The sequence below is a fragment of the Chiloscyllium plagiosum genome, unplaced genomic scaffold (assembly GCF_037043375.1).
Source record: "Chiloscyllium plagiosum isolate Xiang-an unplaced genomic scaffold, Cpla_swu_hap1 HiC_scaffold_35, whole genome shotgun sequence".
NCBI classification, from domain to species: Eukaryota; Metazoa; Chordata; class Chondrichthyes; order Orectolobiformes; family Hemiscylliidae; genus Chiloscyllium; species Chiloscyllium plagiosum.
Genome location: NW_028270173.1, coordinates 4303801 through 4323088, shown reverse-complemented (window position 1 = coordinate 4323088; position 19288 = coordinate 4303801). Strand labels below are relative to the sequence as shown.

Sequence of the window (19288 nt, the reverse complement as noted above, 5' to 3'; positions counted from 1 at the left end):
ATTAATTGAGGTTTATTACAGCGGTGTCAGTACATTAAGTGATATTTACAATATTTAACTGTTTATTACAGTGACACTACCACATTAATTGTGGTTTATTACAGCGGTGTCAGTACAGTAAGTGATATTTACAATATTTAACTGTTTATTACAGTGACACTACCACATTAATTGAGGTTTATTACAGCGGTGTCAGTACATTAAGTGATATTTACAATATTTAACTGTTTATTACAGTGACACTACCACATTAATTGAGGTTTATTACAGCGGTGTCTGTACATTAAGTGATATTTACAATATTTAACTGTTTATTACAGTGACACTACCACATTAATTGAGGTTTATTACAGCGGTGTCAGTACATTAAGTGATATTTACAATATTTAACTGTTTATTACAGTGACACTACCACATTAATTGAGGTTTATTACAGCGGTGTCTGTACATTAAGTGATATTTACAATATTTAACTGTTTATTACAGTGACACTACCACATTAATTGTGGTTTATTACAGTGGTGTCAGTACATTAAGTGATATTTACAATATTTAACTGTTTATTACAGTGACACTACCACATTAATTGTGGTTTATTACAGCGGTGTCTGTACATTAAGTGATATTTACAATATTTAACTGTTTATTACAGTGACACTACCACATTAATTGAGGTTTATTACAGCGGTGTCAGTACATTAAGTGATATTTACAATATTTAACTGTTTATTACAGTGACACTACCACATTAATTGTGGTTTATTACAGTGGTGTCAGTACATTAAGTGATATTTACAATATTTAACTGTTTATTACAGTGACACTACCACATTAATTGAGGTTTATTACAGTGGTGTCAGTACATTAAGTGATATTTACAATATTTAACTGTTTATTACAGTGACACTACCACATTAATTGTGGTTTATTACAGCGGTGTCAGTACAGTAAGTGATATTTACAATATTTAACTGTTTATTACAGTGACACTACCACATTAATTGGGGTTTATTACAGTGGTGTCAGTACATTAAGTGATATTTACAATATTTAACTGTTTATTACAGTGACACTACCACATTAATTGAGGTTTATTACAGTGGTGTCAGTACAGTAAGTGATATTTACAATATTTAACTGTTTATTACAGTGACACTACCACATTAATTGAGGTTTATTACAGTGGTGTCAGTACATTAAGTGATATTTACAATATTTAACTGTTTATTACAGTGACACTACCACATTAATTGAGGTTTATTACAGTGGTGTCAGTACATTAAGTGATATTTACAATATTTAACTGTTTATTACAGTGACACTACCACATTAATTGAGGTTTATTACAGCGGTGTCTGTACATTAAGTGATATTTACAATATTTAACTGTTTATTACAGTGACACTACCACATTAATTGAGGTTTATTACAGCGGTGTCAGTACATTAAGTGATATTTACAATATTTAACTGTTTATTACAGTGACACTACCACATTAATTGAGGTTTATTACAGCGGTGTCAGTACAGTAAGTGATATTTACAATATTTAACTGTTTATTACAGTGACACTACCACATTAATTGAGGTTTATTACAGCGGTGTCAGTACATTAAGTGATATTTACAATATTTAACTGTTTATTACAGTGACACTACCACATTAATTGAGGTTTATTACAGCGGTGTCAGTACATTAAGTGATATTTACAATATTTAACTGTTTATTACAGTGACACTACCACATTAATTGTGGTTTATTACAGCGGTGTCTGTACATTAAGTGATATTTACAATATTTAACTGTTTATTACAGTGACACTACCACATTAATTGAGGTTTATTACAGCGGTGTCTGTACATTAAGTGATATTTACAATATTTAACTGTTTATTACAGTGACACTACCACATTAATTGTGGTTTATTACAGCGGTGTCAGTACATTAAGTGATATTTACAATATTTAACTGTTTATTACAGTGACACTACCACATTAATTGAGGTTTATTACAGCGGTGTCAGTACATTAAGTGATATTTACAATATTTAACTGTTTATTACAGTGACACTACCACATTAATTGAGGTTTATTACAGCGGTGTCTGTACATTAAGTGATATTTACAATATTTAACTGTTTATTACAGTGACACTACCACATTAATTGAGGTTTATTACAGCGGTGTCTGTACATTAAGTGATATTTACAATATTTAACTGTTTATTACAGTGACACTACCACATTAATTGAGGTTTATTACAGTGGTGTCAGTACAGTAAGTGATATTTACAATATTTAACTGTTTATTACAGAGACACTACCACATTAATTGGGGTTTATTACAGTGGTGTCAGTACATTAAGTGATATTTACAATATTTAACTGTTTATTACAGTGACACTACCACATTAATTGAGGTTTATTACAGTGGTGTCAGTACATTAAGTGATATTTACAATATTTAACTGTTTATTACAGTGACACTACCACATTAATTGTGGTTTATTACAGTGGTGTCAGTACATTAAGTGATATTTACAATATTTAACTGTTTATTACAGTGACACTACCACATTAATTGAGGTTTATTACAGTGGTGTCAGTACATTAAGTGATATTTACAATATTTAACTGTTTATTACAGTGACACTACCACATTAATTGTGGTTTATTACAGTGGTGTCAGTACATTAAGTGATATTTACAATATTTAACTGTTTATTACAGTGACACTACCACATTAATTGAGGTTTATTACAGCGGTGTCAGTACATTAAGTGATATTTACAATATTTAACTGTTTATTACAGTGACACTACCACATTAATTGGGGTTTATTACAGCGGTGTCAGTAGATTAAGTGATATTTACAATATTTAACTGTTTATTACAGTGACACTACCACATTAATTGAGGTTTATTACAGTGGTGTCAGTACATTAAGTGATATTTACAATATTTAACTGTTTATTACAGTGACACTACCACATTAATTGAGGTTTATTACAGTGGTGTCAGTACATTAAGTGATATTTACAATATTTAACTGTTTATTACAGAGACACTACCACATTAATTGAGGTTTATTACAGTGGTGTCTGTACATTAAGTGATGTTTACAATATTTAACTGTTTATTACAGTGACACTACCACATTAATTGAGGTTTATTACAGTGGTGTCAGTACATTAAGTGATATTTACAATATTTAACTGTTTATTACAGTGACACTACCACATTAATTGAGGTTTATTACAGCGGTGTCAGTAGATTAAGTGATATTTACAATATTTAACTGTTTATTACAGTGACACTACCACATTAATTGAGGTTTATTACAGCGGTGTCAGTACATTAAGTGATATTTACAATATTTAACTGTTTATTACAGTGACACTACCACATTAATTGGGGTTTATTACAGTGGTGTCAGTACATTAAGTGATATTTACAATATTTAACTGTTTATTACAGTGACACTACCACATTAATTGAGGTTTATTACAGCGGTGTCAGTAGATTAAGTGATATTTACAATATTTAACTGTTTATTACAGTGACACTACCACATTAATTGAGGTTTATTACAGCGGTGTCTGTACATTAAGTGATATTTACAATATTTAACTGTTTATTACAGTGACACTACCACATTAATTGAGGTTTATTACAGTGGTGTCAGTACAGTAAGTGATATTTACAATATTTAACTGTTTATTACAGTGACACTACCACATTAATTGAGGTTTATTACAGTGGTGTCAGTACATTAAGTGATATTTACAATATTTAACTGTTTATTACAGTGACACTACCACATTAATTGTGGTTTATTACAGTGGTGTCTGTACATTAAGTGATATTTACAATATTTAACTGTTTATTACAGTGACACTACCACATTAATTGAGGTTTATTACAGCGGTGTCTGTACATTAAGTGATATTTACAATATTTAACTGTTTATTACAGTGACACTACCACATTAATTGAGGTTTATTACAGTGGTGTCTGTACAGTAAGTGATATTTACAATATTTAACTGTTTATTACAGTGACACTACCACATTAATTGAGGTTTATTACAGTGGTGTCAGTACATTAAGTGATATTTACAATATTTAACTGTTTATTACAGTGACACTACCACATTAATTGAGGTTTATTACAGCGGTGTCTGTACATTAAGTGATATTTACAATATTTAACTGTTTATTACAGTGACACTACCACATTAATTGAGGTTTATTACAGTGGTGTCTGTACATTAAGTGATATTTACAATATTTAACTGTTTATTACAGTGACACTACCACATTAATTGTGGTTTATTACAGCGGTGTCAGTACAGTAAGTGATATTTACAATATTTAACTGTTTATTACAGTGACACTACCACATTAATTGTGGTTTATTACAGTGGTGTCTGTACATTAAGTGATATTTACAATATTTAACTGTTTATTACAGTGACACTACCACATTAATTGAGGTTTATTACAGTGGTGTCAGTACAGTAAGTGATATTTACAATATTTAACTGTTTATTACAGTGACACTACCACATTAATTGGGGTTTATTACAGCGGTGTCAGTACATTAAGTGATATTTACAATATTTAACTGTTTATTACAGTGACACTACCACATTAATTGAGGTTTATTACAGTGGTGTCAGTACATTAAGTGATATTTACAATATTTAACTGTTTATTACAGTGACACTACCACATTAATTGGGGTTTATTACAGCGGTGTCTGTACATTAAGTGATATTTACAATATTTAACTGTTTATTACAGTGACACTACCACATTAATTGGGGTTTATTACAGCGGTGTCAGTACATTAAGTGATATTTACAATATTTAACTGTTTATTACAGTGACACTACCACATTAATTGAGGTTTATTACAGCGGTGTCAGTACATTAAGTGATATTTACAATATTTAACTGTTTATTACAGTGACACTACCACATTAATTGAGGTTTATTACAGCGGTGTCAGTACATTAAGTGATATTTACAATATTTAACTGTTTATTACAGTGACACTACCACATTAATTGAGGTTTATTACAGTGGTGTCAGTACATTAAGTGATATTTACAATATTTAACTGTTTATTACAGTGACACTACCACATTAATTGAGGTTTATTACAGCGGTGTCAGTACATTAAGTGATATTTACAATATTTAACTGTTTATTACAGTGACACTACCACATTAATTGAGGTTTATTACAGCGGTGTCAGTACATTAAGTGATATTTACAATATTTAACTGTTTATTACAGTGACACTACCACATTAATTGAGGTTTATTACAGCGGTGTCAGTACATTAAGTGATATTTACAATATTTAACTGTTTATTACAGTGACACTACCACATTAATTGTGGTTTATTACAGCGGTGTCAGTACATTAAGTGATATTTACAATATATAACTGTTTATTACAGTGACACTACCACATTAATTGTGGTTTATTACAGCGGTGTCTGTACATTAAGTGATATTTACAATATTTAACTGTTTATTACAGTGACACTACCACATTAATTGAGGTTTATTACAGCGGTGTCAGTACAGTAAGTGATATTTACAATATTTAACTGTTTATTACAGTGACACTACCACATTAATTGTGGTTTATTACAGCGGTGTCTGTACATTAAGTGATATTTACAATATATAACTGTTTATTACAGTGACACTACCACATTAATTGAGGTTTATTACAGCGGTGTCAGTACAGTAAGTGATATTTACAATATTTAACTGTTTATTACAGTGACACTACCACATTAATTGAGGTTTATTACAGTGGTGTCTGTACAGTAAGTGATATTTACAATATTTAACTGTTTATTACAGTGACACTACCACATTAATTGTGGTTTATTACAGCGGTGTCAGTACATTAAGTGATATTTACAATATTTAACTGTTTATTACAGTGACACTACCACATTAATTGTGGTTTATTACAGCGGTGTCTGTACATTAAGTGATATTTACAATATTTAACTGTTTATTACAGTGACACTACCACATTAATTGAGGTTTATTACAGTGGTGTCAGTACATTAAGTGATATTTACAATATTTAACTGTTTATTACAGTGACACTACCACATTAATTGGGGTTTATTACAGTGGTGTCTGTACATTAAGTGATATTTACAATATTTAACTGTTTATTACAGTGACACTACCACATTAATTGAGGTTTATTACAGCGGTGTCAGTACATTAAGTGATATTTACAATATTTAACTGTTTATTACAGAGACACTACCACATTAATTGGGGTTTATTACAGTGGTGTCAGTACATTAAGTGATATTTACAATATTTAACTGTTTATTACAGTGACACTACCACATTAATTGAGGTTTATTACAGCGGTGTCTGTACAGTAAGTGATATTTACAATATTTAACTGTTTATTACAGTGACACTATCACATTAATTGAGGTTTATTACAGTGGTGTCAGTACATTAAGTGATATTTACAATATTTAACTGTTTATTACAGTGACACTACCACATTAATTGAGGTTTATTACAGCGGTGTCAGTACATTAAGTGATATTTACAATATTTAACTGTTTATTACAGTGACACTACCACATTAATTGAGGTTTATTACAGCGGTGTCAGTACATTAAGTGATATTTACAATATTTAACTGTTTATTACAGTGACACTACCACATTAATTGAGGTTTATTACAGTGGTGTCTGTACAGTAAGTGATATTTACAATATTTAACTGTTTATTACAGTGACACTACCACATTAATTGAGGTTTATTACAGTGGTGTCAGTACATTAAGTGATATTTACAATATTTAACTGTTTATTACAGTGACACTACCACATTAATTGAGGTTTATTACAGCGGTGTCAGTACATTAAGTGATATTTACAATATTTAACTGTTTATTACAGTGACACTACCACATTAATTGAGGTTTATTACAGTGGTGTCAGTACATTAAGTGATATTTACAATATTTAACTGTTTATTACAGTGACACTACCACATTAATTGAGGTTTATTACAGTGGTGTCAGTACATTAAGTGATATTTACAATATTTAACTGTTTATTACAGTGACACTACCACATTAATTGTGGTTTATTACAGTGGTGTCTGTACAGTAAGTGATATTTACAATATTTAACTGTTTATTACAGTGACACTACCACATTAATTGAGGTTTATTACAGTGGTGTCTGTACATTAAGTGATATTTACAATATTTAACTGTTTATTACAGTGACACTACCACATTAATTGTGGTTTATTACAGCGGTGTCTGTACAGTAAGTGATATTTACAATATTTAACTGTTTATTACAGTGACACTATCACATTAATTGAGGTTTATTACAGCGGTGTCAGTACATTAAGTGATATTTACAATATTTAACTGTTTATTACAGTGACACTATCACATTAATTGAGGTTTATTACAGCGGTGTCAGTACATTAAGTGATATTTACAATATTTAACTGTTTATTACAGTGACACTACCACATTAATTGAGGTTTATTACAGCGGTGTCTGTACATTAAGTGATATTTACAATATTTAACTGTTTATTACAGTGACACTACCACATTAATTGTGGTTTATTACAGCGGTGTCTGTACAGTAAGTGATATTTACAATATTTAACTGTTTATTACAGTGACACTATCACATTAATTGAGGTTTATTACAGCGGTGTCAGTACATTAAGTGATATTTACAATATTTAACTGTTTATTACAGTGACACTACCACATTAATTGAGGTTTATTACAGTGGTGTCTGTACAGTAAGTGATATTTACAATATTTAACTGTTTATTACAGTGACACTACCACATTAATTGAGGTTTATTACAGTGGTGTCTGTACAGTAAGTGATATTTACAATATTTAACTGTTTATTACAGTGACACTATCACATTAATTGAGGTTTATTACAGCGGTGCCAGTACATTAAGTGATATTTACAATATTTAACTGTTTATTACAGTGACACTATCACATTAATTGAGGTTTATTACAGCGGTGTCTGTACATTAAGTGATATTTACAATATTTAACTGTTTATTACAGTGACACTACCACATTAATTGTGGTTTATTACAGTGGTGTCTGTACAGTAAGTGATATTTACAATATTTAACTGTTTATTACAGTGACACTACCACATTAATTGAGGTTTATTACAGCGGTGTCTGTACATTAAGTGATATTTACAATATTTAACTGTTTATTACAGTGACACTACCACATTAATTGAGGTTTATTACAGCGGTGTCTGTACATTAAGTGATATTTACAATATTTAACTGTTTATTACAGTGACACTACCACATTAATTGAGGTTTATTACAGCGGTGTCAGTACATTAAGTGATATTTACAATATTTAACTGTTTATTACAGTGACACTACCACATTAATTGTGGTTTATTACAGTGGTGTCTGTACAGTAAGTGATATTTACAATATTTAACTGTTTATTACAGTGACACTACCACATTAATTGTGGTTTATTACAGTGGTGTCAGTACATTAAGTGATATTTACAATATTTAACTGTTTATTACAGTGACACTACCACATTAATTGAGGTTTATTACAGCGGTGTCAGTACATTAAGTGATATTTACAATATTTAACTGTTTATTACAGTGACACTACCACATTAATTGAGGTTTATTACAGCGGTGTCAGTACAGTAAGTGATATTTACAATATTTAACTGTTTATTACAGTGACACTACCACATTAATTGGGGTTTATTACAGTGGTGTCAGTACATTAAGTGATATTTACAATATTTAACTGTTTATTACAGTGACACTACCACATTAATTGAGGTTTATTACAGTGGTGTCTGTACATTAAGTGATATTTACAATATTTAACTGTTTATTACAGTGACACTACCACATTAATTGAGGTTTATTACAGTGGTGTCTGTACATTAAGTGATATTTACAATATTTAACTGTTTATTACAGTGACACTATCACATTAATTGAGGTTTATTACAGTGGTGTCTGTACATTAAGTGATATTTACAATATTTAACTGTTTATTACAGTGACACTATCACATTAATTGAGGTTTATTACAGCGGTGTCTGTACATTAAGTGATATTTACAATATTTAACTGTTTATTACAGTGACACTACCACATTAATTGTGGTTTATTACAGTGGTGTCTGTACAGTAAGTGATATTTACAATATTTAACTGTTTATTACAGTGACACTACCACATTAATTGAGGTTTATTACAGCGGTGTCAGTACATTAAGTGATATTTACAATATTTAACTGTTTATTACAGTGACACTACCACATTAATTGAGGTTTATTACAGCGGTGTCAGTACATTAAGTGATATTTACAATATTTAACTGTTTATTACAGTGACACTACCACATTAATTGAGGTTTATTACAGCGGTGTCAGTACATTAAGTGATATTTACAATATTTAACTGTTTATTACAGTGACACTACCACATTAATTGAGGTTTATTACAGCGGTGTCTGTACATTAAGTGATATTTACAATATTTAACTGTTTATTACAGTGACACTACCACATTAATTGAGGTTTATTACAGCGGTGTCTGTACATTAAGTGATATTTACAATATTTAACTGTTTATTACAGTGACACTACCACATTAATTGAGGTTTATTACAGTGGTGTCTGTACATTAAGTGATATTTACAATATTTAACTGTTTATTACAGTGACACTACCACATTAATTGAGGTTTATTACAGTGGTGTCTGTACATTAAGTGATATTTACAATATTTAACTGTTTATTACAGTGACACTACCACATTAATTGAGGTTTATTACAGCGGTGTCTGTACATTAAGTGATATTTACAATATTTAACTGTTTATTACAGTGACACTACCACATTAATTGAGGTTTATTACAGTGGTGTCTGTACATTAAGTGATATTTACAATATTTAACTGTTTATTACAGTGACACTACCACATTAATTGAGGTTTATTACAGTGGTGTCTGTACATTAAGTGATATTTACAATATTTAACTGTTTATTACAGTGACACTACCACATTAATTGTGGTTTATTACAGTGGTGTCTGTACATTAAGTGATATTTACAATATTTAACTGTTTATTACAGTGACACTACCACATTAATTGAGGTTTATTACAGCGGTGTCTGTACATTAAGTGATATTTACAATATTTAACTGTTTATTACAGTGACACTACCACATTAATTGAGGTTTATTACAGTGGTGTCTGTACAGTAAGTGATATTTACAATATTTAACTGTTTATTACAGTGACACTACCACATTAATTGAGGTTTATTACAGTGGTGTCAGTACATTAAGTGATATTTACAATATTTAACTGTTTATTACAGTGACACTACCACATTAATTGAGGTTTATTACAGCGGTGTCTGTACATTAAGTGATATTTACAATATTTAACTGTTTATTACAGTGACACTACCACATTAATTGAGGTTTATTACAGTGGTGTCAGTACAGTAAGTGATATTTACAATATTTAACTGTTTATTACAGTGACACTACCACATTAATTGGGGTTTATTACAGCGGTGTCAGTACATTAAGTGATATTTACAATATTTAACTGTTTATTACAGTGACACTACCACATTAATTGAGGTTTATTACAGTGGTGTCAGTACATTAAGTGATATTTACAATATTTAACTGTTTATTACAGTGACACTACCACATTAATTGGGGTTTATTACAGCGGTGTCAGTACATTAAGTGATATTTACAATATTTAACTGTTTATTACAGTGACACTACCACATTAATTGAGGTTTATTACAGCGGTGTCTGTACATTAAGTGATATTTACAATATTTAACTGTTTATTACAGTGACACTACCACATTAATTGGGGTTTATTACAGCGGTGTCAGTACATTAAGTGATATTTACAATATTTAACTGTTTATTACAGTGACACTACCACATTAATTGAGGTTTATTACAGCGGTGTCAGTACATTAAGTGATATTTACAATATTTAACTGTTTATTACAGTGACACTACCACATTAATTGAGGTTTATTACAGCGGTGTCAGTACATTAAGTGATATTTACAATATTTAACTGTTTATTACAGTGACACTACCACATTAATTGAGGTGTATTACAGCGGTGTCTGTACATTAAGTGATATTTACAATATTTAACTGTTTATTACAGCGACACTACCACATTAATTGAGGTTTATTACAGTGGTGTCAGTACATTAAGTGATATTTACAATATTTAACTGTTTATTACAGTGACACTACCACATTAATTGTGGTTTATTACAGCGGTGTCAGTACATTAAGTGATATTTACAATATATAACTGTTTATTACAGTGACACTACCACATTAATTGAGGTTTATTACAGTGGTGTCAGTACATTAAGTGATATTTACAATATTTAACTGTTTATTACAGTGACACTACCACATTAATTGTGGTTTATTACAGTGGTGTCTGTACAGTAAGTGATATTTACAATATTTAACTGTTTATTACAGTGACACTACCACATTAATTGAGGTTTATTACAGCGGTGTCTGTACATTAAGTGATATTTACAATATTTAACTGTTTATTACAGTGACACTACCACATTAATTGAGGTTTATTACAGCGGTGTCAGTACATTAAGTGATATTTACAATATTTAACTGTTTATTACAGTGACACTACCACATTAATTGAGGTTTATTACAGCGGTGTCAGTACAGTAAGTGATATTTACAATATTTAACTGTTTATTACAGTGACACTACCACATTAATTGGGGTTTATTACAGTGGTGTCAGTACATTAAGTGATATTTACAATATTTAACTGTTTATTACAGTGACACTACCACATTAATTGAGGTTTATTACAGTGGTGTCTGTACATTAAGTGATATTTACAATATTTAACTGTTTATTACAGTGACACTACCACATTAATTGAGGTTTATTACAGTGGTGTCTGTACATTAAGTGATATTTACAATATTTAACTGTTTATTACAGTGACACTATCACATTAATTGAGGTTTATTACAGTGGTGTCTGTACATTAAGTGATATTTACAATATTTAACTGTTTATTACAGTGACACTATCACATTAATTGAGGTTTATTACAGCGGTGTCTGTACATTAAGTGATATTTACAATATTTAACTGTTTATTACAGTGACACTACCACATTAATTGTGGTTTATTACAGTGGTGTCTGTACAGTAAGTGATATTTACAATATTTAACTGTTTATTACAGTGACACTACCACATTAATTGAGGTTTATTACAGCGGTGTCTGTACATTAAGTGATATTTACAATATTTAACTGTTTATTACAGTGACACTACCACATTAATTGAGGTTTATTACAGTGGTGTCTGTACATTAAGTGATATTTACAATATTTAACTGTTTATTACAGTGACACTACCACATTAATTGAGGTTTATTACAGTGGTGTCTGTACATTAAGTGATATTTACAATATTTAACTGTTTATTACAGTGACACTACCACATTAATTGAGGTTTATTACAGCGGTGTCTGTACATTAAGTGATATTTACAATATTTAACTGTTTATTACAGTGACACTACCACATTAATTGAGGTTTATTACAGTGGTGTCTGTACATTAAGTGATATTTACAATATTTAACTGTTTATTACAGTGACACTACCACATTAATTGAGGTTTATTACAGTGGTGTCTGTACATTAAGTGATATTTACAATATTTAACTGTTTATTACAGTGACACTACCACATTAATTGTGGTTTATTACAGTGGTGTCTGTACATTAAGTGATATTTACAATATTTAACTGTTTATTACAGTGACATTACCACATTAATTGAGGTTTATTACAGCGGTGTCAGTACATTAAGTGATATTTACAATATTTAACTGTTTATTACAGTGACACTACCACATTAATTGAGGTTTATTACAGCGGTGTCAGTACATTAAGTGATATTTACAATATTTAACTGTTTATTACAGTGACACTACCACATTAATTGAGGTTTATTACAGTGGTGTCTGTACATTAAGTGATATTTACAATATTTAACTGTTTATTACAGTGACACTACCACATTAATTGAGGTTTATTACAGCGGTGTCTGTACATTAAGTGATATTTACAATATTTAACTGTTTATTACAGTGACACTACCACATTAATTGTGGTTTATTACAGCGGTGTCTGTACATTAAGTGATATTTACAATATTTAACTGTTTATTACAGTGACACTACCACATTAATTGGGGTTTATTACAGTGGTGTCAGTACATTAAGTGATATTTACAATATTTAACTGTTTATTACAGTGACACTACCACATTAATTGAGGTTTATTACAGTGGTGTCAGTACAGTAAGTGATATTTACAATATTTAACTGTTTATTACAGTGACACTACCACATTAATTGGGGTTTATTACAGCGGTGTCAGTACATTAAGTGATATTTACAATATTTAACTGTTTATTACAGTGACACTACCACATTAATTGAGGTTTATTACAGTGGTGTCAGTACATTAAGTGATATTTACAATATTTAACTGTTTATTACAGTGACACTACCACATTAATTGGGGTTTATTACAGCGGTGTCAGTACATTAAGTGATATTTACAATATTTAACTGTTTATTACAGTGACACTACCACATTAATTGAGGTTTATTACAGCGGTGTCTGTACATTAAGTGATATTTACAATATTTAACTGTTTATTACAGTGACACTACCACATTAATTGGGGTTTATTACAGCGGTGTCAGTACATTAAGTGATATTTACAATATTTAACTGTTTATTACAGTGACACTACCACATTAATTGAGGTTTATTACAGCGGTGTCAGTACATTAAGTGATATTTACAATATTTAACTGTTTATTACAGTGACACTACCACATTAATTGAGGTTTATTACAGCGGTGTCAGTACAGTAAGTGATATTTACAATATTTAACTGTTTATTACAGTGACACTACCACATTAATTGAGGTTTATTACAGCGGTGTCTGTACATTAAGTGATATTTACAATATTTAACTGTTTATTACAGTGACACTACCACATTAATTGAGGTTTATTACAGCGGTGTCAGTACATTAAGTGATATTTACAATATTTAACTGTTTATTACAGTGACACTACCACATTAATTGAGGTGTATTACAGCGGTGTCTGTACATTAAGTGATATTTACAATATTTAACTGTTTATTACAGCGACACTACCACATTAATTGAGGTTTATTACAGTGGTGTCAGTACATTAAGTGATATTTACAATATTTAACTGTTTATTACAGTGACACTACCACATTAATTGTGGTTTATTACAGCGGTGTCAGTACATTAAGTGATATTTACAATATATAACTGTTTATTACAGTGACACTACCACATTAATTGAGGTTTATTACAGTGGTGTCAGTACATTAAGTGATATTTACAATATTTAACTGTTTATTACAGTGACACTACCACATTAATTGTGGTTTATTACAGTGGTGTCTGTACAGTAAGTGATATTTACAATATTTAACTGTTTATTACAGTGACACTACCACATTAATTGAGGTTTATTACAGCGGTGTCTGTACATTAAGTGATATTTACAATATTTAACTGTTTATTACAGTGACACTACCACATTAATTGAGGTTTATTACAGCGGTGTCTGTACATTAAGTGATATTTACAATATTTAACTGTTTATTACAGTGACACTACCACATTAATTGAGGTTTATTACAGCGGTGTCAGTACATTAAGTGATATTTACAATATTTAACTGTTTATTACAGTGACACTACCACATTAATTGAGGTTTATTACAGTGGTGTCAGTACATTAAGTGATATTTACAATATTTAACTGTTTATTACAGTGACACTACCACATTAATTGGGGTTTATTACAGTGGTGTCAGTACATTAAGTGATATTTACAATATTTAACTGTTTATTACAGTGACACTACCACATTAATTGAGGTTTATTACAGCGGTGTCTGTACATTAAGTGATATTTACAATATTTAACTGTTTATTACAGTGACACTACCACATTAATTGAGGTTTATTACAGCGGTGTCTGTACATTAAGTGATATTTACAATATATAACTGTTTATTACAGTGACACTACCACATTAATTGGGGTTTATTACAGTGGTGTCAGTACATTAAGTGATATTTACAATATTTAACTGTTTATTACAGTGACACTACCACATTAATTGAGGTTTATTACAGCGGTGTCTGTACAGTAAGTGATATTTACAATATTTAACTGTTTATTACAGTGACACTATCACATTAATTGAGGTTTATTACAGTGGTGTCAGTACATTAAGTGATATTTACAATATTTAACTGTTTATTACAGTGACACTACCACATTAATTGAGGTTTATTACAGTGGTGTCTGTACATTAAGTGATATTTACAATATTTAACTGTTTATTACAGTGACACTACCACATTAATTGAGGTTTATTACAGCGGTGTCAGTACATTAAGTGATATTTACAATATTTAACTGTTTATTACAGTGACACTACCACATTAATTGAGGTTTATTACAGCGGTGTCAGTACATTAAGTGATATTTACAATATTTAACTGTTTATTACAGTGACACTACCACATTAATTGAGGTTTATTACAGTGGTGTCTGTACAGTAAGTGATATTTACAATATTTAACTGTTTATTACAGTGACACTACCACATTAATTGAGGTTTATTACAGTGGTGTCAGTACATTAAGTGATATTTACAATATTTAACTGTTTATTACAGTGACACTACCACATTAATTGAGGTTTATTACAGCGGTGTCAGTACATTAAGTGATATTTACAATATTTAACTGTTTATTACAGTGACACTACCACATTAATTGTGGTTTATTACAGTGGTGTCAGTACATTAAGTGATATTTACAATATTTAACTGTTTATTACAGTGACACTACCACATTAATTGAGGTTTATTACAGTGGTGTCAGTACATTAAGTGATATTTACAATATTTAACTGTTTATTACAGTGACACTACCACATTAATTGAGGTTTATTACAGTGGTGTCAGTACATTAAGTGATATTTACAATATTTAACTGTTTATTACAGTGACACTACCACATTAATTGTGGTTTATTACAGTGGTGTCTGTACAGTAAGTGATATTTACAATATTTAACTGTTTATTACAGTGACACTACCACATTAATTGTGGTTTATTACAGCGGTGTCTGTACAGTAAGTGATATTTACAATATTTAACTGTTTATTACAGTGACACTATCACATTAATTGAGGTTTATTACAGCGGTGTCAGTACATTAAGTGATATTTACAATATTTAACTGTTTATTACAGTGACACTATCACATTAATTGAGGTTTATTACAGCGGTGTCAGTACATTAAGTGATATTTACAATATTTAACTGTTTATTACAGTGACACTACCACATTAATTGAGGTTTATTACAGTGGTGTCTGTACATTAAGTGATATTTACAATATTTAACTGTTTATTACAGTGACACTACCACATTAATTGAGGTTTATTACAGCGGTGTCTGTACATTAAGTGATATTTACAATATTTAACTGTTTATTACAGTGACACTACCACATTAATTGTGGTTTATTACAGCGGTGTCTGTACATTAAGTGATATTTACAATATTTAACTGTTTATTACAGTGACACTACCACATTAATTGTGGTTTATTACAGCGGTGTCTGTACAGTAAGTGATATTTACAATATTTAACTGTTTATTACAGTGACACTATCACATTAATTGAGGTTTATTACAGCGGTGTCAGTACATTAAGTGATATTTACAATATTTAACTGTTTATTACAGTGACACTACCACATTAATTGAGGTTTATTACAGTGGTGTCTGTACAGTAAGTGATATTTACAATATTTAACTGTTTATTACAGTGACACTACCACATTAATTGAGGTTTATTACAGTGGTGTCTGTACAGTAAGTGATATTTACAATATTTAACTGTTTATTACAGTGACACTACCACATTAATTGAGGTTTATTACAGTGGTGTCTGTACAGTAAGTGATATTTACAATATTTAACTGTTTATTACAGTGACACTATCACATTAATTGAGGTTTATTACAGCGGTGCCAGTACATTAAGTGATATTTACAATATTTAACTGTTTATTACAGTGACACTATCACATTAATTGAGGTTTATTACAGCGGTGTCTGTACATTAAGTGATATTTACAATATTTAACTGTTTATTACAGTGACACTACCACATTAATTGTGGTTTATTACAGTGGTGTCTGTACAGTAAGTGATATTTACAATATTTAACTGTTTATTACAGTGACACTACCACATTAATTGAGGTTTATTACAGCGGTGTCTGTACATTAAGTGATATTTACAATATTTAACTGTTTATTACAGTGACACTACCACATTAATTGAGGTTTATTACAGCGGTGTCAGTACATTAAGTGATATTTACAATATTTAACTGTTTATTACAGTGACACTACCACATTAATTGAGGTTTATTACAGTGGTGTCTGTACATTAAGTGATATTTACAATATTTAACTGTTTATTACAGTGACACTATCACATTAATTGAGGTTTATTACAGTGGTGTCTGTACATTAAGTGATATTTACAATATTTAACTGTTTATTACAGTGACACTACCACATTAATTGAGGTTTATTACAGTGGTGTCTGTACATTAAGTGATATTTACAATATTTAACTGTTTATTACAGTGACACTACCACATTAATTGAGGTTTATTACAGTGGTGTCAGTACATTAAGTGATATTTACAATATTTAACTGTTTATTACAGTGACACTACCACATTAATTGGGGTTTATTACAGTGGTGTCTGTACAGTAAGTGATATTTACAATATTTAACTGTTTATTACAGTGACACTACCACATTAATTGAGGTTTATTACAGTGGTGTCTGTACATTAAGTGATATTTACAATATTTAACTGTTTATTACAGTGACACTACCACATTAATTGAGGTTTATTACAGCGGTGTCTGTACATTAAGTGATATTTACAATATTTAACTGTTTATTACAGTGACACTATCACATTAATTGAGGTTTATTACAGTGGTGTCTGTACATTAAGTGATATTTACAATATTTAACTGTTTATTACAGTGACACTATCACATTAATTGAGGTTTATTACAGCGGTGTCTGTACATTAAGTGATATTTACAATATTTAACTGTTTATTACAGTGACACTACCACATTAATTGTGGTTTATTACAGTGGTGTCTGTACAGTAAGTGATATTTACAATATTTAACTGTTTATTACAGTGACACTACCACATTAATTGAGGTTTATTACAGCGGTGTCTGTACATTAAGTGATATTTACAATATTTAACTGTTTATTACAGTGACACTACCACATTAATTGAGGTTTATTACAGTGGTGTCAGTACATTAAGTGATATTTACAATATTTAACTGTTTATTACAGTGACACTACCACATTAATTGAGGTTTATTACAGTGGTGTCAGTACATTAAGTGATATTTACAATATTTAACTGTTTATTACAGCGACACTACCACATTAATTGAGGTTTATTACAGCGGTGTCTGTACATTAAGTGATATTTACAATATTTAACTGTTTATTACAGTGACACTACCACATTAATTGAGGTTTATTACAGTGGTGTCTGTACATTAAGTGATATTTACAATATTTAACTGTTTATTACAGTGACACTACCACATTAATTGAGGTTTATTACAGCGGTGTCTGTACATTAAGTGATATTTACAATATTTAACTGTTTATTACAGTGACACTACCACATTAATTGAGGTTTATTACAGCGGTGTCTGTACAGTAAGTGATATTTCGACATTAAATGATGTTTTTAGTAATTACCTTTTATACCGGAAGCAGCTGCTGACGCTCTCCCGCCGCCATCTTGGATGGACATGCCGCGGTGCCCGCTGGGAGGCGCCGGGCGCGGTGCACGCTGGGAGGACGTGGCCCAGGTGCACGCTGGGAGTTGTAGTCCTACCGCCTCCCCCGGGGCCCTCCAGTTAGTGTTTGTACGGGTCAAGAATCCTATAGGATCCAGGGGGTT

At 30.2% G+C, this 19288-nt stretch overlaps 1 protein-coding gene across 1 annotated transcript in view; it reads right to left on the bottom strand.

The window, feature by feature from the left end:
• The window catches only part of gpank1 (G patch domain and ankyrin repeats 1), a 48243-nt gene extending 29034 nt beyond the window's left edge, over positions 1–19209 (bottom strand). The window contains exon 1 of the mRNA XM_087979118.1: positions 19084–19209. The gene's annotated coding sequence lies outside the window, so the exon portion shown is untranslated. The remainder of the gene's footprint in view (positions 1–19083) is intronic.
• Between the last annotated feature and the right edge of the window lie 79 nt (positions 19210–19288).